At 33.2% G+C, this 27,257-nt stretch overlaps 1 long non-coding RNA gene across 1 annotated transcript in view; it reads right to left on the reverse strand.

Annotated features, from left to right (window-relative positions):
- LOC141580099 (uncharacterized) overlaps positions 1–27,257 on the reverse strand; it is a 355,445-nt gene that overhangs the window by 84,468 nt on the left and 243,720 nt on the right. Inside the window, exon 3 of the long non-coding RNA XR_012512136.1 lies at positions 14,088–14,215. This is a non-coding gene — a long non-coding RNA (uncharacterized LOC141580099). The remainder of the gene's footprint in view (positions 1–14,087; positions 14,216–27,257) is intronic.

Below are 27,257 nucleotides of genomic sequence, written 5' to 3' on the forward strand. Positions count from 1 at the left end.
TACTCTTCTTATTCTTTAGTAAGAATTGAGCAGTTGGTTTTTTTTCCTCTCTCTCTCTCTCTTTTTTTTTTTTTTTTAACTCTGTTAAAATAACAGTTTGTGAGGATGCTCAAGCCTTGAGGGGACAAGAAAGAGAGTTACAGGAGTTAGCAACAAATAAAATAATTTAAACTTGGAAAAGAAAAAAGTGATAAAATGAAAAATTGATTCTAAGTTTTTATGTATGTAACTCAAATGTCTGAGTGGCTCTTAATTGCTAAGCAGAACACTGATGACCACACTTTATTTTCTGACTCATAAGCTTTAGATTGGGGGAGATTTAGAGGTGGTCTAATGATACAGACCTACATCATGTGAGGACCTCTTACTTGTTTATGCTGGAACTTGGAAAATCAAAGTTTGCTTTGTTTTGGTTTTAGATAATTGCAAATAGAACACAACCTGACCTCTAATGATTACAGGATGTATTAAGGTAGAAAAGAAAGACACTAGGTGTATAAACCATATTGATTTATGGCACGTCCTAAGGTAACTGTCAGCTTGTGTGGGAAAATGCCCAAATATCAGTTTATTTCCCACTGTGATCACCAGATTTTGAATTATCACAATAGGGTCGCTGACATTTTACACCACTAGGCTATTTTGTAATTTTATTATATTATTTTTTACTTGCACACACCCAATGAAACTATTTTGCCTCTCAAGGAAAGCATGAACTATCTTAGAAGCTTAGACTGTGCTTAGCAGGTGCCATTACAAAAAGAAAACATACTTTCATGAGTATGATCATTTTCGGCACCATCCAAAGTAAATTATGATCAGACTATGAAATTCGGACAGTTTAGAACAAAATGATTATATTCTCTGAATCTAGTGATCCATGACTCTTGCCTCCCTTGCTTTTATGTTCCCTTTTTAGAGCACTTTGTCCACCTATGGTCAGAAAATGATAGCTCCAGTACATGACATAACCTTGTCGTGTCCCCAATCACAGCTCACTGATGACTAGCCATGAGTGGTTTCCTGATCTAACCCATGTTCATTATATTTTCCTTCCTGAGAATTAGGATTTAGAACATAAACTCTGATTTATCAATACTAAGCTAGAGGTCAGCAGAATAGAAAGAATGGCCTTTTGAATGACATATATGAGGCCAAAGAACATATGAAAAAAAGTTCATCATCAGTGGTCATTAGAGAAATGCAAATCAAAGCCACATTGAGATACTATCTCATGTCAGTTAGAATGACAATCATTAAAAAATCTGGAGACAACAGATGCTGGAGAGGATGTGGAGAATAGGAACACTTTTATACCATTGATGGGAGTGTAAATTAATTCAACCATTGTGGTGATTCCTCAAGGATCTAGAAAGAGAAATTCCATTTGACCCAGAAATCCCATTACTGAGTATATACTCAAAGGATTATAAATCATTCTATTATAAAGAAACATGCACACATATGTTCATTGCAGCACTATTTACAATAGCAAAGAACTGGAACCAACCCAAATGCCCATCAATGATAGACTGGACAAAGAAATTGTGGCACATATACACCATGGAATACTATGCAGCCACAAAAAATGATGAGTTTGCATCCTTTGTAGGGACCTGGATGAATTTAGCCATCGTTCTTAGCAAATTAACACAAGAACAGAAAACCAAACACCGCATGTTCTCACTCGTATGTGGCTGTTGAACAATGAGAACACATGGGCATGGGGAGGGGAGCATCACACACTAGAGTATGTTGGGGGCTGGGGGACTAGGGGAGGGACAGCAGGGGGTGGGGAGGTTCGGGAGGAATAACACTGGAGAAATGCCTGATATAGGTGATGGGAGATGGAGATAGGAAAAGACCATGGCATACATGTACCTATGCAACGATCCTGCAAGATTAGCATAGGTACCCCAGAACTTAAAAGTACAATTTTAAATAAATAAATAAATAAATAAATAAGTAAATAAAATTCATTTAAAAATTAGATAGAATAAAAAAATGCATACCTCTTTAAGCGGAAAAAAAAAAGAAAAGAACATAAGATAACCTGAAGTCTTAGAAAACAAGAGGCAGTAGTATTAGTTTCTTTTTTCCAATTTCTGTTTCTATTTTTAAAATTTAATTTTAACTGGCAAATAATAAGTTTACATAGTCATAGAAGCATAGTGATGTTTTGTACACATTTAGTGATCAGATCAAGGTAATTAACATATCCATCATTTAAAACATTGTATTCTAGAGCGACATTGTACTTCTCCATTTGTGTTTCTACATTTTTATAACATTCTATTTTCTTACTTAAAACTAGCCATACATATGTGTGTGTGTGTGTGTGTGTGTGGGTGTGTGGGTGTGTGTGTGGGTGTATATAAGTCAAATAGTTTCCAATTAAGGTATATGGGATTGTGCAGTCTAATATGCTTGCTTTCTCAGTTATGCAGACTGGTATCCTTAATATAATCTAAGCTAAAACTGGATCCTTTTCTTACACCTGATAGAAAAACTAACTCCCGACGGATTAAAGACTTAAACATAAGCCCTAACACCAAAAAAAAAAAACCATATAAGAAAACCTAGGCAATACCATTCAGGACATAGGCATGGGAAAGGACTTCATGACGAAAATACCAAAAGCAATGGCAACAAAAGCCAAAATACACAAATGGGATCTAATTAAACTTAAGAGCTTCTGTGCAGCAAAAGAAACTATCACTAGAGTGAACTGGAAACCAACAGAATGGGAAAATAATTTTGTAATCTACCCATCTGACAAAGGGCTAATATCCAGAGTCTACAAATAACTTATACAAATTTACAAAAAAAAAAAAAAACTCATCAAAAATTGGGCAAAGGGTATGAACAGATACTTATCAAAAGAAGACATTTATGCAGCTAACAAACATATGAAAAAAAGGTCATCACTGGTCATTAGAGAAATGCAAATCAAAACCACTTTGAGATACCACCTCACGCTAGTTAGAACAGAGATCATTAAAAAATCAAGAGACAATAGAAGCTGGAGAGGATGTGGAGAAATAGGAATGCTTTTACAGTGTTCGTGGGAGTGTACATTAGTTCAACCATTGTGGAAGACAGTGTGGCAATTCCTCAAGGATCTAGAACCAGAAATATCACTTGACCAGTAATCCCATTACTTAGTATATATCCAAAGGATTATAAATCATTCTATTATAAAGACACATGCACACGTATGTTCATTGTGGCAGTGTTCATCATCACAGAAAATGAGGCACATACACACCATGAAATACTATGCAGCCATAAAAAAGGATGAATTCATGTCCTTTACAGGGACATGGATGAAGCTGGAAACTGTCTTTCTTAGCAAACTGACACAAGAACAGAAAACCAAACTGCATTTTCTCACTCATAGGTGGGTGCTGAACAATGAGAACACATGGACACAGGGAGGGAAACATCACACACAAAGGCATGTTGTGGGGTAGGGGTTAGGGGAGGGATAGCAGTGGGTGGCAGAATTGGGAAGGGATAGCATTAAGCGAAGTATCTAATGTAGATGACGGTGTGTTGGGTGCAGCAAACCACCATGGCACGTGTATACCTATGTAACAAACTTCCACGTTCTGCACATGTACCCCAGAAATTAAAGTATGATAAATAAATAAATAAGAATTCTAAAGTCAATGAAAATTCACCTGTCTTATATCTACCCAAAACTATACTGCCACTAAAATGTTACCTACCATCATCCCCTCATTATACATGTATGCCCAAGTATGTGTGCACACACATGTGTGAAAACTTTCTGAAGAAATTACAGTAAGAATGGAGTCAATGAAGCATTTGGTTTCATCCAAAGTGTTTGCCATATGTAGCTTTTAAGGAAGTCACATGTGAAAATGATGACAGCATCATTTTAGAAATTTACAGTCTACTCATGGTCATTTTACAAGGGAAAATTAAACTTCCTAATTCATCTACATCTAACATGGTGTCTAACACAAACTAACATTTGATTAATGAATAACTATTTCTGAATAAGTATATAAGTGAATCAATGGATAAGTGAATACATTGAATAAATGAATGACTAAATATGTGAAGAGATAACTTTCTTATACACTTCATGTTAAAATCTGCACTGACCAAGAGTACCTACCCCAGAACACATGTAGGTCATGTTTAGTACTGTATCAGGAGAGTAATTAGTAAGGAGATTCCAAAAGGAGCAATTTTAGTTCATTGGTTTGATCAAAATAGGTGAAACTTTAAAAAATATGTGAAAAAGCAAAGATTTTAATGGGAAAATAAAAATTAGAGTATGCTAAATGAGAATGTAGAATTTACAAAATAGATTCTTTGGAAGGGTTTATCCAGGTTATCATTAAACAGAAGTGGTTTACTGAATTTGTTTTTCCTATATTAAATATGTAGCATTTTCATATTCTCAGACATTTAAGAATATTGGCAGGCTTATTTCAAGTTATTAAGTGTCAGAAAAGTGTCCATGACCAACATAAGAAAACAGTCTCTTCATGCTTTTCAATGCTCAAAACACATTCAAATGTAAAAATCCAATAATTTAATTGCAATAACAAACTCAGTGATGTGTGTTTATCTTGCTTTTACACACAGGGATTTACTAGAAATCACCTTATGGAAAAGTAGTTCTATGTGCTAAAGCCCAAACTCAATGGAGCACTACACATAAAAGTTATTAAAATCAAATGGTTCTTTTAAACTTTAAATTTAAACCCAGAGAGCTAGATAATCCAAAAGTAGATTAAGAAAAATGTCCTTCATATAGTCAAACTACTGCATTTAGGAAAAAAAAAACTAAAAATTTAAGAGATAGGACACCTCCAACAAACAAAAGGAAGTCCTGCATTTCCATATGAGGAATTAATTTTATTCACATGCACTGGAACTGCACAAATAAACTTACTTTAAAAAATTAATTTTAAAGGCTTATGTTAAAGAAATTCATTTTATTGATCTTTATACCATTAATAATGTAAAATTTAAAAGAAAACAATTCTCAATATTAACAATTTCTAAATGTGATTCTGTTTCTCACAATATAAGAAAGAATAATTTAAAATACCCTTTCAAATGGAACAAGTTCTCAAAACTTTGTAGACTTTGTAGTTTCCATAACTTACTTTTACAAGCCTATTGCTTTAGCAGTAAATATGAGTATAAAAACACAATTTAATATAATACACCTTCATATATTCAAATTCAATGTTTGTATTTTTATATATGCATATATATTCATTCATAATATTTATATTTATATTTCAGGGTATTCAACATTTGAAAAGGCTTAAAATATTAAAAAATATTATAATATACTATGCCACTAAGAAGATCACTAATTCTTGAAAAAGAAGGCATTACAAAACAACAAAGTATTAGCATTTGAAAATAATAAGTAAATAACTATATTATACTTATTAGATATTTTTAAAATTCTCAATTAACTATGATGTCAAAGAGAAAGTCATGTACACAAAAAAAGCATTAAAATCCTTAGAAGTGTACTAAACTCAGCATCAAAAATTATGACATTTATCCAATTGATATTAAGAGGAAAATAGACTTTATTCAAATTAATAATTTGGTCCTAGAATTTTAATGAAATGTTTAATTTATGTATATATATAATTTATAATGTATAAATAGCATTTAATTTATACATAAACCACTTATTTTTAATAAAATATAAAGTACAGTTTAATTAGAAATAGGTATAATTATACATTTTACATATGTGTATAGATTAGTATGTGTGAATTATGTATAAATATACATTGATTATAAAGTTAATATTATCACTGACCATATATTATCAGGAAAAATATGAATTAATAAAATATTAAATATTAAACTTAATTAGAAAGGAAGTTCAGTAGATTATCTCATGATAAATAGATCTGATAAATGGAATCATAAACAATTTTTTAAAAATTCAACACAGATAAAAGCTTTATGAAGATAATCAATTAAAAAGAGAAAAATACGTATTAAAAATCCAAAATAAATTTGATAAAAAAGTGTGCATGAAAATTTTTTAGAAAGTACTTTATAAAACTTGGTCAAGACAAATTTTAAAATCAGTGAAATGGTAATTTTTCTTGGTAATATATACATTTTCTAAATTAGTTAAGTAAAATAAATATTCAGAATATGTTGATGTTCTTTAAAAATTTATCAGATATCTACCTTCTAATGTCCTGAGTGATCAGTATTCACGAGATTTTGAGCAATTATTATTTCTAAGTAGGCACTTAATTCTCATGCTGTGTATGCTATATAAATTTAGAATACACAAATATTAAAATCTGTCAAACTTATGATATGTTTAAGTAGCCTCCTTAAAAGTAAAACAAAAAAGTAAATAAAATTTGAAAAAGAAAACTTTTTGTTGGAGAGAAAACAGGAGGACAATTACTGCCATGTATCCATACACATGCATCTAGAAAAATTAAGAAAATTTCATACTAGTAAAAGCATCTTTTTTTAAATTAAATATCTGAAATAGAAAATGTGAATGCAGAAACTAACTCTTCTGTTTTTAATAATTTAGAAAAGAATATATGTCCTTACAACATAGGAAACAAAGAACGAATCGCCTAGCTCTCATGAAAAAAATTATCATTCAAAATCTCTAACTGGAGCAAAAATAAATTCCAGATGGATAAAATATAAGATGTAAAAGTCTTAAAATAAAATATAATTGAATATTTGTCTATCACAGGATAGGTGAGGACTTCCTATCTGTCAGAGCAATGGAAAAAACTCACAGAGGACATCATTTCTAAACAGATCTTTTAAATCTCTGTGCATCAAAAATACTTAAAAGCAAAACATGAACTGAATCAAAAGGTAAACAAAAAAGGGAAGAAATATTTACCAAATATTGTAAGAACTAAAAATCTTTAAAATGTTTTTAGAGTCTTGAGCTGATAAGGATAAGACCCCAAATATTAGGTGGATAGAATTTACAAAGTCAATATGTGTAAAGGACAGATAAATACATGAAAATATTAATAATATATAATATAAATATGTGAAGTATATAAAGTCTAATTTTGTAAATTAACTTGACGATTCAAGTATAATCAATAATCTAAACCTGTTTTTATTTAATATGTTACTGAAATAAAGTCTGCTGAGACACAGCATGTGTCTAGGCATGGTTGATGCTGCCTGTAATCTTAGCATTCTGGTGGGCCATGGCGGAAGGATCCTTGAGTTCAGGAGTTCAAGACCAACATGGGCAACATTGCAAAAACCCCACTCACCTCACCCCAGCCCCTGTCTCTACAAGACACAAAAATTAGCTAGGTGTAGTAGTGAATACCTATAGTTCTAGCTACTCGGGAGGCTAAGGTGGGAGGATCACCTGAACCCAGGAGGTCAATTCTACGGTAAGCTGTGATAGCGTAACTGCACTGCAGCCTGGGCAACACAGTAATGTACTGTCTCAGGGGGAAAAAAAAAAAAGACGAGAGAGGAAGCAAGAGGGAAAAAGAGAGAGGAAAAGGGAGAAAGAGAGAAAGGGAGAAAGAGAGAGAGAGAAAGAAGAATGAAAGAGAGAAAGAGGGAAAGAGGAAGGCAAGGAGGGAAGGAAGGAGGGAAGGAGAGAAGGAAAGAGGGAAGGAGGGAGGGAGGGAGGAAGGGAGGCAGGAAGGGAGGGAGGGAGGGAGGGAGGGAGGGAGGGAAGGAGGGAAGGAAGGAAGGAAGGAAGGAAGGAAGGAAGGAAGGAAGGAAGGAAGGAAGGAAGGAAGGAAGGACAGACACCATGCAGCACTGATTCAATGTAGCTCTTAAATGGCTACAATACAGGGTTTAATGTCAAGAGTCTGTGTGTTGAGGATATTCACCAAGGCAGTGTGGCTGGTGACAGAAAAGATGGACCATCAATGAAAGTATCTGGCTTCACTGGTCAGGAGATTATTCTGAGTCACCTAAGCTAAATCAGTGGTGGCTATGCAGTCATGCTGGATTGTCACAGTGCTTGCTATGCAAACATGCTGGACTGACACATTACTTGATAAATTTTTAGCTGAAGGAAAAGGTTGCTCTATGGATAGTAGATCCAGATTATTGAAATCTGCTCAAGCTTCCATCATTCATATGGTTCCTGGATTCTCTGTCATTCTTTGGTTCATTTTACTACTTAAAATATGAGGTATAAATTGCTGTAGATATCATCAAGGCAGTGGACAAGGAAACTGCCTGAATTGGCAAGGTCACCATGTCAGCCAAAAAAGCTGAGGAAAGTGGAATGGATATTACTTGTAACACTTACACTACCACCCTACCTCTTCTGCCATTTTAACCAAATGGTAGAAGAATGGTTCCAGAACTGTTTGTCAATTGCCATTTACATTTCTTAGGGACATTCTGATTAAAGAAAATGCATGTTAAAAGCATCAAAGGGAAAGGGATGTTTTATGGGCCATTTGATATGTATTATGCATAAATTTTAAGTTATTAATTTTCAAAATTAATATTTTCTAAATGGAAGCAACTTGATGAAAATCCGTCATAGTATTTCGAGAGCTATTGAAACAAAGCTGAAAGAGAAAGAATGTAGGGAAAATGATAATCATCAATGTTGGTTACAGTGTGTGGATTATATTTGTAAAATAATTCATCAACATATATTAAGATGTCTAAAACTGTACAGTTTTAATAAGCAGTTCCATCTTAATGTCGAATAAGTATATATGACACACAAATACATACACACAAAAACATGTGTGAACATGTGTATATAAATGGATAGCAGACATAATTTTTTTAATTGTACTTTAGATTCTGGAGTACATGTGCAGATCATGCAAGATTGTTACATAGGTACATTCATGGCAAGGTGGTTTGTTGCCACCATCCCCCCATCACCTATACCTTTCTCCCCACGTTTTCCCTCCCCGACTCTCCCTCCCACTATTTCTCCTGTAGCCCTCACCAACAGACCCCAGTGTGTGATGCTCCCCTCTTTGTATGCAAGTGTTCTCACTGTTCAACACCCACCTATGAGTGAGAACATACAGTGTTTGATTTTCTGTTCATGTGTCAGTTTGCTGAGAATGATGGTTTCCAGGTTAATCCATGTCCCCACAAAAGACACAAACTCATCATTTTTATGGCTGCATAGTATTCCATGGTGTATATGTACCACAATTTCCTTGTCCAGTCTATCATTGATGGGCATTTGGGTTGGTTCCAGGTCTTTGCTATTGTAGAGTACTGTGATGAACATACGTGTGCATGTGTCTTTATAATAGAATGATTTATAGTCCTTTGGATATATACCCAGTAATGGGATTGCTGGGTCAAATGGAATTTCTATTTCTAGATTCTTGAAGAATTGCCACACTGTCTTCCACAATGGTTGATCTAATTTACACTCCCACCTACAGTGTAAAAGTGATCCTATTTCTCCACAGCCTCCCCAGCATCTGTTGTCTCCAGATTTTTTAATGTACACCATTCTAACCGGCATGAGATGGTATCTCAATGTGGTTTTGATTTGCATTTTTCTAATGACCAGTGATGATGAGCATTTTTTCATATGTTTGTTGGCTTCATATATGTCTTCTTTTGAAAAATCAGTTCACCACCAATTCCACAGAAAGACAAACTACCGTCAGAGATTACTACAACCAATTCTATGCACATAAACCAATAAATCTGGAAGAAATAGGTAAATTCACGGACACTTGCACCCTACCAGAACTAAACCAGGAAGAAGCTGAAACCCTGAATAGATTAATAACAAGGGCTGAAGTTGAGGCAGCAATTAACAGGCTACCAGCCAAAAAAAGTCCAGGTCCAGACAGGTTCACAGCCAAATTCTACCAGACATACAAAGAGGAGTTGGTACCATTCCTTCTGAAACTATTCTAAATACAAAAAGAGAGAATCCTTCCCAAATCATTTTATGAGACCAACATCATCCTGATACCAAAACCCAGCAGAGACTCAATTAAAAAAAAGAAAATTTCAGGCCAGTATCCATGATGAACATCAATGCAAAAATCTTCAATAAAATGTTGGCAAACCGAATCCCTCATTGGGATTCCCTGACCAAGCGACTTTAGAGTTGGACATTTTCAGTTTGGAAGTGGGCTCCATTTCTTACTAGCTCTGTGACCTGGAATGAACTGAATCAACTGAAATGACTGAACAATGTATGAACTTTTAGAAGGGAGGAAGAACGCTCAGTAGGACCTCCTCCTTTCTCTACCTAACAAGAGTGGGATGATGTCTATGCCCAGTAATCATGGAGACTCCCAGTGAGAAGCCTCCATCTAGTAAAGACAAAGCTTATGAAAGGTAATGCTCTGATATAATGGGAGGAATTTTCTAGCTCTCCTAGGTATATTACATGTAGATCAGCCATGAGATTTATGGTAAGGAAGGAAAAGAAAGAGACAGAATGAAAGAAATAAACAGCTATTTTCACTCGAAACTAAAGTGTAATTTTTTCATTTTTTTAATTTTTATTTTTTTGAGACAGGAGCTCATTCTATCACTCAGGCTGGATGGAGTGCAGTGACCCAATCTCAACACACTGCAACCTCCACCTCCCCAGGTTCAACTGAGTCTCCTGCCTCAGCCTTCCAAGTAGCTGGGATTACTTGCACGTGCCACCATGCCTGGCTAATTTTTGTATTTTTGGTAGAGATGTGGTTTTGCCATGTTGCCCAGGCTGGACTCCATTTCCTGGCCTTAAGTGACCAACCCACCTCGGCCTCCCAAAGTGCTGGGATTACAGGCATGAGCCACTGAACCTGGCCAAGTGTGATTTTTTTATATGAAATGTTTTTCTATTGCTTTTTATAATAGCATTTTATAAAAATATGTGTTGTATTTGGTTTCAAGTAGTTAAGTAATCATATCTTACATATTAGAGTTGTATTTTCTTCCACAAAGAAATATTTCATATTTAAAATGTATCATAAAATATGTATAGCATAAAGAGATGTATATCTAAAAAATAGAGATACTATAGATAGTATGCATTGATCTGTATAGTTACATACAAAACTGTTTACTAGAATTACTGTAGTCCTGTAAATGAGTGTGAGTGTTGAAAAAGAAGTCTGGATATAATTTCTATATTTCTGTATTTTCTTTTACTATTCTGAATTGTGTTTTACTATTAACATATTTATTGTGTAATTCTCTTTAAAAGTAAAAAAATTATATTTTTGAAAGTTAACTGTCTTAAAAACATATCAAACTGGCTTTTCCTTCAATGCAAAAGAAATTTTGCACCAAAATATTATAACTTTTGATTTCTAAGACTGCTTATAATGAGCCTTCTCTGGATGTAGATGCATTAGAAGTTGTAGCTCTATTATTTTTTACTGTGGTTTTTAAATAACACCATAATTCAGATTTGTTATTAATCATTTCAAATAGACATTCCTTTATGTATTATCATGTACTTATTAACTAAGACAATAGTAATGAAAACAAATAATACATTAGTAACTACTGCTATACTGCTAACACACTACACAGCATTTAACAATCAAATGCAGTATTTTCTTTAAAATGAGATGAGTATTCAGCATACTGTTCTTTTCCTGTTGTATCTAATTTTGTTTTGCAAATTTTAAAATTTACTGAATACTTCTTGTTCATATGGAACCATCTTTGAATATTATATTATTGCTGCACCTTACTAATGATTTAGTGGACTTATAAATCATTAGAAACACTGATCTGCTTGATGATGCATTTGAGTAATACATCACCAGGAAAAGGTGCTTCGATGATCTATTACTCTAAAAATGGTGCTGTGTAGAACTGAATTCAGGAATACTTTCAGTTACTACAGAGAATACTTTCTCGGGAGAGGTCTTCACTTAAAAAAACATTTATTATCTTTTGGCTAAGTTTTAACCCATCATTTTGTCATAAGACTTACATTCTATTTCTAAAAGCAGACATTCAGACAAATACAGTATAGAGTGAAAATTATTTTCTTTCTTCATCAGAAAATGCATTGACAAAACATTTGGAATTTTATTGAATATTAAGTTCCTACATCTCTTCTCTTAGTGATACTATATGAGACCATATAATACAGAAATGTTTTCATCCTCAATATTAATCATCATTTTGCATAATGTAAAATAGCAATACTAGAATTATGTGACTCTGGAGATACATTTCAGTTGCCATTAACCAAGAGCCAGATGACTACTGTGTGAACTGTAGTCTTTAAAATAGCATAGCTTAAAAATAAGAAGTTCTCAGAGATCTCTGAATTGAATTTGAGCCTTATATGTTTAAATCGTAGTTTATTAATCTTCGAATTTTTCTCTGTATTCATATATTATTCTACTCTTAATTTTCTACATGTGAGAAACAGAATGTACTAATTTTTTAAAATAACTCATTAAGTACTAGATTCAAACTCTAAAATTGAATAACAGTGCTTCTTTTTATTTTTAATAAAAATAATGAATATGAAAAGCTAAATGAGCACCTTTATACACTTTTAATATTAGTGTAAAACAATACAATCACAACCTTAAACCAATGCCTTACTCTATGATGTGAAAAGAAACTTCTGAGTTTTGCAGATTTTTTCTCTGAATCGGATTCATATTTAATTGATTAATCACTGCTCTAAAATAACACAGTGCCTGGGATTTCAGAAAAATTGACCCAGTAGTCCCAAAGAAGTAATAAATCTATTTTATTTCCCTCCAATATACTCCACTCCCACCCTTCCTAATCCAGGATACATCTAATATTTGTCCAAAGCTGGTAGGCAGAAAACATATTCATGATTGTTAGGATAAATTCTGGTCTCTACTCAAAAAGAAATAATCGATTCTTTGATCCACATTGGATAATTACTGTAGCCAGAAAGTACAGTTTTCAAAAGTACAAGTTGTGGAGTGTTAAATCACACCATGTGCATAGTTACAATCCCAGACACAGGCTATTTAGCACTGGTAATATGTCCAGTGTTGGGAGAAGATTATCCTGACCCACCCACTGTTGCAATAGACCAGTATCTCTCACATTCTTCTAAGAATAAACAATAGTTCTTTGGCATAGGACAACTCAAATCCAGATTATCAAAAATAATGTAATTTGTTTCATGTAATCTAAAGAGTCTTAAGTATGTCCTAAATTTGCACCTATTTCTATCATGAAGCAGATCACTTTGCATATTTATAAATTGCCCATTTAGATGACTTTCAAACCCCTGAAACTTTTCCAAAGAAAAAAGAGGGTATTTACTTTAAATCTGTTTGATTAACCAATGTGATAAAGTGATTTCCCCAGTATAAAGAAGCCCTTAGCTCCAAAAGGTAAATTCCCATCATATTTTTAGATGATACAAAACGCTTATGACTTAGAAATTGGCAGTTTTTCCTGCTAGGTTCTATACGATGTCTCACTATACAAGCTCCCAGAAAGAAATTTAAACTTATTTGAAAAAAAGAAAAAACACTAAGAATGTTTTTTTACAAAGCACAATGATTCCATTCTAGAGAAATACTAAACACGTACTTCAAACTATAGGAAAATCTCCCCTCAAATATATTCACTAAACTATTACTGAAAATAATGAAATAACAGAAACAAGCATAGTATCCAACAATAGAGGAATAAAGGCAAACCGCGAGAAAGATCTTTCCAGCTAGTGTTTTCTGAAAAGAATGTCTTCTGGTTTTCAATATTATAACGTCATATAATGCGTTTTTCTTTTACTATGTTTTCCACTCATTTATAGAGGTAAATTGCTATCTCTGTAAAACACAGTGCACCATTTTTAACAAAATTTAAATCCTGGTACATTTTAAATACATCTGTACCACGGTCACACATTTTGTAAAGCATACTGAATATTAACAGAAAGCTGTTGTATTATGGATATGGCTAGCTATAGGAGTGGCATCTCAGAATCACATCCTGAGATGTGGCACTATGAGCTTTCCTTCAAAACATAATTCGATATTGCCTTAGCAGAAGACCAAAAGCTTATAACTGCACTTAATGAGAATTAAGTCAAAGTCCCATTTTGCAACATTTTTATGCTAAGTGCCCATTACCTTTATGAAGATTTAGCAAAGCCTTCTCTTCAGTAGTTTTCACAGCCATTTCTGTCATCACTTCCTCTGAGACTCATGACTTGTCTGAAGTAAGACCTTGATCATCATCCCAACTTCACCATTACCATCTGTAATTAGTGACAAACAATGAAGTGTCAACCATTCTTAGCATCTTTCTTCTGAATTTTTTTAACCTTTAAGGCTTCACTTCATTAGTAAACAAACAGTTTATTTCTAGATATTAGCTGGTTTTTACTGTTAAATGTACATTTCCATTATAAATTTTGTTATTGCCTTGTGTTCTTTGCTGGGCTGTATTATATGATAAATGGCATGCAAATGCAACAAAAATAGCATTTAAATTGTTTATCAGCAACTATGTCAACTATCCAGTGTACAAGATATTTTAAAAATACTTCTAACATGGTAGTTTGGTTTTTGCCTATCATCAAGTTCAACGTGGATTTGAAGGGAGCTATGCTATCATTTAACCACTGAGAAACCCAGGTTGAAAGAGATATCGTTATGGTGAGAATTGTATCCCACCCAGAATTCCTATATTGAAGTCTTAACCCACAGTACAATTGTATAGGCTATATTTTGATTTATTTCATGTTAATTTATTGTGTTTGGCAGTACTACTTTTTTGAAAAAAATTTGGACTTCTGACAACCCTGCTCAAGAAGTCTATTGGCATATTTTTTTTTTTTTTCTTTTTTGAGATGGAGTTTCGCTCTTGTTACCCAGGCTGGAATGCAATGGCGTGATCTCGGCTCACCGCAACCTCCACCTCCTGGGTTCAGGCAATTCTCCTGCCTCAGCCTCCTGAGTAGCTGGGATTACAGGCACGCGCCACCATGCCCAGCTAATTTTTTGTATTTTTAGTAGAGACAGGGTTTCACCATGTTGACCAGGATGGTCTCGATCTCTTGACCTCATGATCCACTCGCCTCGGACTTCCAAAGTGCTGGGATTACAGGCTTGAGTCACCGCTATTGGCATCATTTTTAAAGCAACATGTGCTTACTTTGTGTCTCTGTGTCCCTGAGTCATAAAAATACTGAAATAAGGTCAATTAATAAAACCACCATGGCCTCTAAGTGTTCATATGAAAGGAAGAGTCACACAGCCCTCACCTTCAATCAAAGGCTAAAAATAATTAAATGTATTAAGGAAGGAAAGATGAGTCACACTGAAAGCTAGGGCTCCTGTTTCTGTTACCCAAGTTTTCAATGTAAAGGAAAAGTTCTTGGCAGCATTTGACTCCAGGTTATAAAGCTAAAATATAATACGTGCTACATATAAAGTCTGTATTATAATTAGTAAATGTACTTCTTACAGAGGTGTGGGTTAGAAACTATGTAACAAATTTATATATATTTTAGATTGAACATATAAATAAATACGCTGAAGATAATGATAGCTAGGCTTCTTATTGTTGAAGAAAGAGGTTACAAATAAGGGATAAGAAAAGAATTAACCCTGTGTTGCTGGACTGGAATTGGATGAAGCAGTAAGAACTCAATGCTTTTAAATATCAGTACAGATAGTATACCAGTTTCCCATTATTGCTGTACAAATTAGCATAAATGTAGTAGGTTACGACAACACAGATTGGTTATTTTACAGTTCTGAAGGTCATAATTCCAAAAGGGCTGGGTTAATATCAAGATGTTTTCAGGGCTGCATTTTCTTTTGAAAGATCTAGAAGAAAATCTAACTTGCCTGCCTGTTTCCGATTCCAAAGGCTGTCCACATTCCTTGGCTTGTGGCTCCCCTCCCCCATTTTCAAAGCCATCAGCATAGCATATCCAAATTTCTCTTCAATTCTGACCTTCCTCTCCCCTCTCTTCACCTATACAAACCCTTGTGATTACATTGGGTCTACCCAGATAATCCCTCCTAGCTCAAGATCCTTAACTTATCACATAATCTCTTTTGCCATGTATGGTAACATTTTCACAAAAGTCTGAGTATTAATTACAATGTAGACATCTTCAGGAGGCCATTACTCTGCCTACACAGATAGACATGTCAGAAATAAATCTCCATATGTATGTATTTGCAGAAGCCAAAAGTTTTTCTCTCTCTCTAGATATATTTCTGAGATTTGAATGCAGAAAGGGCCTGGCAACAGAGATACCACAATAGCAAACAACATATTTTCATCTCAGATCCTAGTTCGGCAATAACATGCTTCAATGAAAAGAGCTCAGGGTCTTTGAAGAAGCTGTTTATTTCAGAGCTGAAAATAAAAGATGGGCCTGTGGCGCTTCCAAAATAGAAAAGTTATCCAAAATAATGGAGGCATACTAAAAGGATGCAGAGGTCAATCTGAAAGAACTCCCAAAGGCAAATGCTGGAAATAATAAAGCAACAAAAGAAATAATGTTTCTAACGTATTATAATGACCTATTATCATACTGTATAATAATGATCAATAAAGTAAAACATATACCTATGTATTTGTACCGAATAAGGTTGCCAGTTAAAATGTAAGACATGCAAATTTTAGTTGCAACTAAACAATGAATATTTTTATCAAAGTACATTTCAAATATACATAGAACATATATTAAAACTTATTTGTTGCTTGGCTGAAATTAAAAATCTAACTGGGTGTTCTGTAGTTTCATTTATGAAATTGGGCAATCATAATCCTAATATAAATAAATAGATGATTGATAGATATACATAGATGAATGATAGACAAATAAGTAAAGATAGTATTTTATTGCAGAAGGATTCCAATTAATGACTATAGGCAAAATAAGAGAAATAGAAAATCACCAATAGGACACCATAGTAATATGGTATTTGTCTCAGACAAGATTAAGTCATGGCTGCTAAAATTAGTGGGTTAAAAGGCTGTGGAGAAACAAGATACAAAGTCTCAAAAAAACTCCTCCAAGTTACTTATTAACTGCAAAGGAAACAATGACAACTCTAAGTTAATTTATCCCCCCGACAAAATGTTCCTATCTTCTAACCCCAGCTACCTGTGAAGGTGACATTATTTGAAATGGGGTCTTAAGAGATATAATTAAGTATCCTGAGATGAGATCATTCTGGATTTAGGATGGACGTTAAATCCAGTCACAGTCATATGCTGTATAACAACATTTCAGTCAAAACCAGACTGCATACACGATAGACCTATACAATTATAACAAAGCAGAAAATTTCCCATTGCCCGGAGCCATCGTAAAGTCATAATGCAATGCATTACCATGTGTTTGTGGTGGTGCTGGTGTGAAGTGTTTATGAAGTCTACAGCAGTGTCCAGCTGTGTCCCAGGCCTTCTCATTCACTCACCACTCACAGACTGACTCACTCAGAGCAACTTTCAGTCCTGCAAACTCCTTTCATGGTAAGCTCCCTCTACAAGTGTGCCATTTTTTATCTTTTATAATTTGTTTTGACTGTGTCTTTTTTATGTTTAAAAAAGTACACAAGTACTGACAATTATGTTACAATTTCCTGTAATATTCAGTACAGTAACAAGCTGTACAGGTTTTTAACCTAGAAGCAACAGGTTATGCCACATAACTTAGGCGTGTAGTAGGCTATACCATCTAGGTTTGTGTAGGTGCTTTCTGTGATGTCTTTTTCAGAATGTATCTCTGTCATTAAGTGACATATCACTCTGCTAATGTCCTTATAAAAAGAGGAAAACTGAAGACGTGGGGTTTGCATCCTGGAACAAAAGGGAGTAGTAGGGGGAAAACTAATAAAATCTGAATAAAGTCTTTAGTTAATAGTATTATGACAATGGTAATATTATTACCAAATATTAAAATATTTACCAAATTACTATTTATTTTTGTAATTATACTATAGATATGACAACCCTTGGGAAAGTGGGGAATAAGGTATGTGAGACATCTCTACTATGTTTGCAACTCTTTTGTAATTTTTTTTTAAATACGAAGTATTAAATAAAATTTTTGTTGTTGAGAAATAACTGAGCAGTTTCATTTGGGTGTTACAGTTAGAAATAAGACTACTAATTTCTTTTAAATAGGATACAGGAAAGGAGAGTCAGAGTGCTATGGACTGAACTGTTTGTCCTCAGAATTTAAATGCTGAGGTCCTAAACCCTGTACCTCAGAATATGACAGTATTTGGAGACAGGACCTTTAAAGAGATAAATAAGAGTAGCCTATTAGGATGGGCTCTGATCTAAATTGACTGCTGTCTTAAGGATATGAAGACACTGGAGCATCACCAAGAGAAAAGGCCACATGAGGACACAGTGGGAAGGTGGCCACCCACAAGCCAAGGAGACAAGCACCAGGAAAACATGAACCTGCGGACACCTAGTTCCTTGGCTTCCAGTTTCTGGAAATATGAGAAAATCAATTCTGTTGTTTAAGCCACTCACTGTGTGGTATGTTGTTACAGCAGCCCTAGCAAACATATTCACAGCTACTATAACCTCTAGCCCATGAAAGCTGTGTGGAATCTATGCAGGCTTTGAATAAGCTGACATCTTCCAATTTCTACCTGTTTATCTATATTTGAAGAATAATGCTTATATTTAAACCTGTTATGATTATCATAAATACTATAGCTAACAGCAGTAGTTTTTGTGTGTGAAGAGAAAAGCAATTTTTTGTTAATCATGAAAGGGGACATTCAAGTTCAGAGCTTGAGGGGCAGAGTAAATGTTTGGAAGAGACACGATAGGAAACAGGAGATCAAAGTGCAGACATAAAATAAAATATAATTCCAGTGAACTCCATGACTAAATAACATCCCCAAGTAGTTAATTTGCTTCTACCTAAACATAATTATAAATTCCCTTTGTGCCATTTGTAATTCAAGTTTTTCTCCCTTTTATAAAGCAAATCAAATATGTAACATATATTTATGATAGGTTGGCTTCTAAAAGTTAGACAATGAAAGCCTTCAGATATTTGACACTGAGTTATCTAATTAGTATCAGTAAAACTTAAAATATACACAATTCACACTAGATAATACATATTAAGAAAGAACTTTCAGAAAAAGGCAAAATTGTAACTCCCATATAAAAAGAACATATGTTAAAGATTATATTTAACTCATGAGGGAACCAGACAGATGCTACCACTGGTTCAAAAGAGAATCTGAAAACGGAAACAATTCTAGATTAGGAATATTAAAATGCAAATGAGAGAAAAGTCGTTTTTCCCCTTCATAGGTGGAACACAATAAAATCTCCACTAGGCAAGATAGCATTTGTATGTCTATCAATGACATATAACTTTCAAAGAGTATTAAAATCTCTCAAAGATAATGAAAGACTTGAATCAAATAACTTGAATCAGTGTCCTCCTAACAGTGCATATACTTTCTTTTGGAGACACAAATTTCTTTCTACTTGTCTAGATAAGAGGTCCTAACATGCTGCTGCTTTAATGCAATGTTGGTGGTACTTGAAGATCAAGATATTTTAGGGTATCCATAGGCCAAGAAAGTTTAAAAATAGTTCTTGTGTGGCACATTCTCAGGACTTCTGAAGAAGCTTCTCAAGAGGTCTCTTTTAGTCAGTTATTTTTCTTCCTACAAAATGCATGACAGTAGTTTAGATATTCATGGTATAACCTGTATAGAGCCCTACTCTGAAATCTCTTTAAAAGATGTGAAATACACCGAAATGCAGACATCTAAATATAAGATGGTAAAAATTTTAATTATTCAACTAGAGAATCAGTACGTATTTTTGCTGTATGAGTGATATTCTAAAGTGAGTAAAAAAGATGGCTTGGAAAACAGAACTTAAGAGAAAAGTTAAACTAGTTACTTTGCCTTTTGTTTTTGTTCCTACAATAGGCTGGGAGAATCAGTAGACCTAAAATAAGTCTTTGAAAGATATCAAAAGGTGCAATGTAGTAAATTATTTTCCATAGCTACAAAGGGCAGAAATACAGATTGGTTCAGATTTCTTATGAAAAATGCACATTAGAATACATATAGTGATGTTAATTTTTAAACAGCTTACTGAAGGGAGTTACTGATATCTTTCCCTTGCTCTAAACTCTACAAGAGAAAAATTTCCCAATTACGTAAAATGGCCTAAAAGTAAAGAGAAAAAGAGTAGAAAAGAGGAATCACCTGGGAAATTGTATAAACATTTCAAAGACCCAGCTCAGATTATTCACACTCAATAGGTAAGTAGTGAAGCCCAAGGATTATAATTTTTAATGACCATTTTCATGTCATTTCGGTGTACCTCTAGGTGTGGAATCAACTTCACAAGATGTACTCAGCCCACTTTTATTTTGACATATCATCCTATTAACCTCTTGTAACATTTGATAAAAATAATTCTGTGCAATATAGCTTCATGTGAACAGTGAAGTATTTCTGCCTTTCTGGCAGAAATGTACCAGTAATTCCTGGATTTTCAAGTTTCAGAAAACCATTACACCCCAAAATGCAAGCTGTATGTACCTGGAATTGGAGATAAGGGTATCTTCAGTCAGGTGCCTTCTCCTGTTTTGAGTACACATTACTTAACAATCTCTCCTTAGGCCCCTGAGGCCCTGGCAATTGCCTTGGAATATTGGCAATCTGGCTCTATTTTGCTACACTGTATTTTTACAATGTTCTTATTTTATTCATGAGTTTTAGCAGGTCAAAATAATTTGTTTTGCTATTTATAGGCCCTCAGGATTCATTCACCTACTTTGCTGATAATGAAGGAGTTACTTTCTGTTTTACCAAATATTAGAGTCCTGCATTTAAAATGTTTGTCTATATATCCCCTTTAGTACTTCTTTTAGTTGCTCCAAAAGTGACCATTTTTTACATTTTTATGTTTTTTAAAAAAGGACAAACTCTTACAAGTCCCATTTGATGAAAAAGTTACTATTAACAGGTAAAAATTTTCCATTTGCAATTTTGCTTAGATAGTACCTGTTTTTAAAATATAACAGTGAATAGTTGACCTGAGAAAGTAAATGTTTAACTGTAGATTTTTCATCATTACATGTATTCAGGACAACACGATTATTAAAGGAAACTAACCAATTTTTTTAAATTAGTGAATTTGGAAGGTGTTTTTCTTGCCCACTGTTTGTCAGGATCACTTAAGAGATGACAAATAGCATAGTGCCGGAAGGAAAAGCATTGAAAGAGAATGAGCAATTTTGACAGTAATAATAGATGAGTGGTTTGTGAAAATAGATTATAGATTTATCATTAATATTAAAGCTGCAACTAAAATAGGTACAATTTAAAATAACCATTTACCAAAATTACATATACAGAGAAGACTTTTGTATCTCCAATACTCTCAGACTGGAGAAAACCCAGGTTAACATTTAAATGAGAACACACTACAATGTAGAACCACACTACAGTTGTGGATAACCTGGACTCAAAGGAGACTCAAGTGAGTTGTTATTATTCCATCCAGGGTAACATCACTTCAAATCCTCCCTGGACATGCAAGAATATTTTGGTAAAATAATAAATAAATAAATAAATCTTAGCAAATAAAAATGGCTTTCCTGGCTCTAAATTTCATTGTTTCCTATACTTATAAGCAAAACAGACCCCAAAGTGGTTATGGCCAGATCTGGTATCAGAAGGAAGAAATGAGCTTATTCATGTAAAGTGTATAACTCAGTTCCTAAATGACAAGTAATCACGTCCTGGTAATTATTGTTTATATTTGTTAATATTCACCTTCTTTTCTTTGCTGAAAATTGGCCCAAGTAAACAAATGAACCAATAAAACTAAGAGACAAAACAATAATTCCTTTTCCTGGATAAATTCTCTGGGCAGCCCTGCCACTGGGATTATATTGCTCATGTGGCAACGTTGCATCTTCAGGAAGGTCCACACCACTCCCACTGAAGTTTATTTGATTCGTACTAAAAATTAAGTACCTGTCCGAAAATATAAGTAGTTTTTTATTGAAAAATTATTTTAAGTGTGTGGGAAAAAGTGTATGGACAATGCTGAAATGAAATCTGTACCTATACAAAAAGAAAATAGTTCTGAGAGTGAATGTATATGATTACATCTTACTCTGATTTTTTTTAACTCTTCTTGTCCATTTATTTTCTATGCTGCCATAACAAATGACAACAAAATAAATGATTTGAAACAACAAATTTATTAGTTTACAATTCAGAAGATCAAAAAATCTAGTACTTACGGGTCTCACTGGACTGAGATAAAGGTATTGGCAGGGTTGTGTTCCTATCTGGAAGCTCCAGGGAAGAGAATATCTTTACTACTCTTTCAGGTTGTTGGCAAAATTCAGTAACTTGTAGCTGTAGGACCAACGTTATTACGTTTTTCTGCATGTAAGCTGAATGGTCTTCCCAGCTTCTAGCAGCTACCAGCATTTATGACCCCCTTCCTCCATCTTCAAAGTTAGCAAGAAGATAAGGGAGAGTCAAGTCCTGCTCATATTGCATCTCTCAGATCCATCTTTCTGCCTTCCACTACTTCTTTTAAGGACTTATGTGATTAAATTAGGCCCATGTGGATAACTCAGGATCAGGATAACCTGCCTATTTTAAGGTCAGGTGACACATAATCTTAATTTAATCTACAGATTTGGTTCTCTTTGCCATATAACTTAATGGAGTGACAGATTCTGGGGGATTAAGGTATCAACATTTTGGGGAACCATTACACTGCCTACAGACAGTAGTCAAGCTTTTGACAACAAGCTTTCAGAGTAACAGAGCCCAAATTTTGTAAGTCCAGTATTGATTTCGCCAACTTTACTCATCATCTCGCAATGCCAATTTTACTCCCTCATTCTATTTCCTATCTCTAACTAAATACCGCAGTCTCTGCAATAAATCATAATTTCTCATGTTCATAACTGCTAACTTTAGCTCTGTAAACAGTCTTATCTTCTCATTATTTTTAAATCCATCTCTTACTTTGAATATCCATTTGCTGTGACAGTACAAACTCATATTCTTTACCTTATTAATAGAAATTTCTACATATTAGTAAGTATATTCTGTCAAAAAGGTTGTCATATTATCATTTTCCTAGTGAAAACCTTTCATAAGTGTACTGTTTTCCTAGGTAAGTGGCATTATTCTATTACTGGTTAATTGTCCACTTTTTCTTTCGTTTATTTGACTTTTCTATTCAATACCCAAGACTTGGCTTATTTATCATTTCTTTGAGTAGGGGGTCCTCATTCCTCCATTCTGGGTATGGTACATCATCTCATTCTTCTATACTTCTCACAATATTTATCACACTGCTATCATCATAAATTTTCTTATCTATTTCTCTCAATGGATTGTAAGCTTTGAAGAGCAAGGAATCTTATATGACTTGAGTCTTTGAGTTCAGTGTACAGCATGGCAATAAATATATGCTGAATAAATAATTAATAGTGATAAATACTATGTCTGCCCTGTCTATTCCCATGGAATTCTTGCCATTTCAGAGTCAAGGAGACTAGAGGATATTATGCTAAGTGAAATAAGCCAGAAACAGAAAGAAAAATATTGCTTGATCTCACTTATATGTAAAATCTAAAAAAAAAAATCAAATATACAAAATAGAGAATAAAACAGGGGCAGGGAGGAGAAAAAATGGGCAAGATGTAGATTCGAGATTACAAAGTAGCAGATATGTAAGATGAATATAACTAGAGATAAAACGTACAATATGGAAAATATAGTAAATAAAATCATACTGTGTTTGAGATTCCTGTTAGCTGGGTACATTTCAGTAGCTCTTTGTGTAAAAATTAAAAATGAGTAACCATGTGAGATGATAGATATGTCAGTATGCTTCACTATAGTAACCCTTTTAACTATCTATATGTATTTCTTACATCATGTTATATACCTTAAATATACATGATAAAATTTAAATACATAATACATACACAAAACAGAGACAAAGTTTGAGAAAATTATTTGTATAGCACATGCTACATACACTCATAGCTTTATACATTTTTAAATTTACAAAATAAAAGATTTATTGTGAGTATAATGCATTAGTTAATTCACCTTGCTTTTCAGCAAGTCTATACTTAAAAAAAATTGTGAAAGCTATTTTTAGAAACTTTATACTTGCCAATCTTTGTGTATTATGTAATAGTATAACATTTCAAATAAGGCTGAGAGATGAAAAGATATATTTTCTCAAAATGAACGAGAAAATTGTAATACTTTTCTAAGTCATCCAGTAGTATTTGTATAAATGGAAAGTTATACCAAGCTAATGTTTAAAGACTTTCAAATTGGTGGATTTTAATTATCCCTAAAGTAATTTACAATTTCCACTTTGAATCTTACCTCTAAATTGACTTCCAATATTTATTAAAATCCCAAAGCAATTTTTAACCTAGCTAAGACTGTTAAATGTTACTTGGGAAAAAAAACTGACAATGGTAGATAACAAAATGTATAAAAACAAAAACAATAAGAAAGCACCTATAGAATTGGTTATTAAACTATAATTTTTTTTCAAAAATTAAGGTAATGGTGATATCATATAGGAGACAGCAATGAACTTTTATATAGTATTACAATATAATTTCATAGCAATAAGGGAAAAAAAGAGTCAATGAATGGTACTAGCTAATTTGGAGGAAGAAAGCAAATTTAGATTGTTATCTTCTAACACATAAATAAAGACTAGATGGAAAAACTAATAAGGAAGACAGCAAAGAAGGAAGGGATCAAGGAAAGAGGGAGGAAGTGAAAGAGGAAGAAAGGAATGGAGAAAGGAAGGGAGAAGGAAGGGAGGAGGAAGAAAAAATATAAAAGTGTAGAGAAAGTAAAATCTTTAGTGAGCACAGAAAAAGTGAATTTATACATCTCTGCACAGTGAAGCTACTAAGATATTTAGCTCTTACTACATAATTTCTGGAAGTTTACTCTTCTATAATTTTAGTCAACACTATGCCTTCTTTTTATTCTTTCAACAAACATACAAGTTGTTTACTTAGCCCGAAGGGGTCAGTAAGCTTCTAAATCTGGAGCTAAAAACATAAGAGATGAGTCTGAAATACCTTACCATATACAAAAAAGGAAATAGATGTCTCATAGACTATCATCATCAAGGATTATGTTAAACAAACACACAAGCAAACTTGAAGTGCTCCTCGTGGGCAAAGGTGGAGATGAGTAGAGCATAAGTATCCATAAGAATGATAACAGTAACGAATTGCAATATATTATGCATATATTATATTTTAAAGAAAAAATGTGTTTTGGGGGTTACGTGTAGAGAATCCTAGAGAAGCAACTCATTATTTTAAAAATACATATAATAAAAATTTACTTTATCTTTTGTTGACAAATTCTACCTCAAAGTAACCAAATAGCTGTTCAGGAGAAATTTCTCTATGTAGAAGTATTCCAATAAATAAGAAGTGATTGAATTAGAATATTTGCATTTTGTGATACATAATGAATTAATGAATACTAGCAACCATACTAATGGTGGCTGACATTCCAGAAAGAATATATCTTCTGATGAAAACATACAATGCCAGCTATAAAATGTCCTTCCCCAATATTCTTGGAAGTATTTCAGAAGAACAGAGAAACAGTAGTATGAGATTGCAATGAGCAAAATCCTGATTATGAAAACTATAGAACAAATACTCTGGTTTCCTTAAAAAATAAATTCTAAGGAAAAATTAATGATAGAGATAGAACTTATAAATGAAATGAGTTCTAAGAGATTAACTGAAATAATGTTTATTTGGATCCTAAAATGAACAAATAATACTAAACTTATGAGACAGTCAGGGAAATTTGAACACTGACTGAATATTTGATAATATGAACAGTTCATTAGTTTACAGTATGATAGTATTTTAGAGATTTATGCTAAAAATATTTACAAAAGAAGTAATAAAATATCTGGATTTTGACAAAATAATTGGGGTAGTTTGGGAAATGCATGAGAGCATCAATGAATCAAGTTTGTCTTTGTGTTACTAATTCTTAAAGTTGGATAATTGACCTATGTATGTATGTTACTCTGTCTTATCTAAGTTTACTACAATAAAATTAAAATGTTGTTTTAATAAATATTATTTCCTTATATTAAACAAAAGCAAATATGAAGCAAGGTAAGTTCTATGATCATTCAAACTACACAGTAAATGTTTTAGTTATTCAGTGTTTATTTTGAAACAAATAATAAAGGACTATTTCTCATAGAACTATGATTCAATTAAAAATAGTAACAGTGAATACATAAGCATACCCTACCAATTGTCTGGAAAACACAAAATGAAAATATGTTATAAAACTAATAAAAATTTTAAAAATTATTTTCAAAATATGAATAAGTAAAACATCTGTAGAAAATGTCTACAAACAGCAATTTCAAAAGGGCATTGAAGAAGCCAATTAGATCTAATAAAAAAAAGCAATTGCTATTATACAAGGATCTTTACTACAACAAGAAAGGTGAAATTGCTAGCAGTAGATATTGCTACAGAAGTCAGTGCTATATTATGTGACTACAATTTACTCCACATCTGAAATTACTGACATGCCAAATATAATGCTTATTATAGCTAGCAAATCATAATTGGTATATTTATGTATAAAATATTAAAATACATTTCTCAGGTACTATAGATCTCTACTTATCAACCATAGGATATTTTCTGTCCTTTTCTCCCTGGGGATACTTGACAATGTCTGGAGACAGTCTTGGTTCTCATAACCGGAGAAGTGTTATAGACATTTAGTTTGGAGAGGACAGGGATACTATGTAACAGCCTCTAATGCATACAGCAGTCCACCACAGAATTATCCAATTCTTTCAATGGTGCTTTCATTTAGACATTATGCTTTAGATATCCCATTATTTTTCAGACTTAATTTATGAATTTTTTCAATTATAAATTGAAATTTTATTTTTATGCATTCATTTATCTATTTACACAGGGAATATCTTGCCTTTATGAATGTCTCTTTTCCTTTTTGATTTAAAGATATGAAATGCACCTTTGTCCAAATTAAACATGTTTTTTAAATTTATTTTTTTCATTAGATATAGGTACAATGAACCACCAGAGACTCAATGTTATCATTGCCATTATATTTGCTCTAACATTTGAAGTAACAAACAAAAATTATTTTGAGTAGCAACATATGGTGATTGATATGAAAAACAGAAAACTTTTTCTAATATCGTAACTTTGATTCACTGTGAAC

The sequence above is a fragment of the Saimiri boliviensis genome, chromosome 10 (genome assembly GCF_048565385.1).
Source record: "Saimiri boliviensis isolate mSaiBol1 chromosome 10, mSaiBol1.pri, whole genome shotgun sequence".
NCBI classification, from domain to species: domain Eukaryota; kingdom Metazoa; phylum Chordata; class Mammalia; order Primates; family Cebidae; genus Saimiri; species Saimiri boliviensis.